Source organism: Moschus berezovskii, chromosome 12 (genome assembly GCF_049115385.1).
Source record: "Moschus berezovskii isolate FMDL1 chromosome 12, NW_MosBer_1.0, whole genome shotgun sequence".
Taxonomy (NCBI): domain Eukaryota; kingdom Metazoa; phylum Chordata; class Mammalia; order Artiodactyla; family Moschidae; genus Moschus; species Moschus berezovskii.
Window position 1 is genome coordinate 1,347,227 of NC_142471.1, and position 728 is coordinate 1,347,954.

Below are 728 nucleotides of genomic sequence, written 5' to 3' on the forward strand. Positions count from 1 at the left end.
GGTAGCTGCAGGAGGCCAACATCACTACAGTGTGGATTTGAGGGACAAAAGAGAAAAAAAAAAAAAGATAAGAGGTGTCTGCTATGGTGAGTTGGAAGCATCAGAATATAAACAGTAACATGGTCCTAATGGTCGGTGGTAAACACCGGGGAACATGCAGAGGGGTCCCAGCGTCTACACAGTGGGACACACCGTTTTGAATAAAGTAGCTGCACACAAGCTTGGGCTATATACATTTGTTTGTTTGTTCACTCATTGATTCATTTGTTTGTTTTCTAAAGCCAAAACCAAGAAAGACAGTCCTGTGCTCACTTCGGCAGCACATATACTAAAATTGGAATGATACAGAGAAGATTAGCATGGCCCCTCTGCAAGGATGACATGCAAATTCGTGAAGCATTCCATATTTTTAAGCTGGTTCTTTGAGAGGGTAAATAAAATTGACAAACCACTAGCCAGACTCATCAAGAAACAAAGGGAGAAGAACCAAATCAATAAATTTAGAAATGAAAATGGAGAGATCACAACCGACAACACAGAAATACAAAGGATCATTAGAGAACACTATCAACAATTATATGGCAATAAAATGGACAACTTGGAAGAAATGGACAAATTCTTAGAAAAGTACCACTTTCCAAAACGGAACCAGGAAGAAATAGAAAATCTTAATAGACGCATCACAAGCATGGAAATAGAAGCTGTAATCAGAAATCTTCCAGCAAACA

The 728-nt window shown here is 38.9% G+C and overlaps 1 non-coding gene across 1 annotated transcript; it reads left to right on the plus strand.

Moving 5' to 3' along the window:
- Positions 1-304: 304 nt before the first annotated feature.
- Positions 305-411, plus strand: LOC129556087 (U6 spliceosomal RNA). The gene has a single exon (XR_008685921.1). It is a non-coding gene; the product is annotated as a U6 spliceosomal RNA (small nuclear RNA).
- Positions 412-728: the final 317 nt, after the last annotated feature.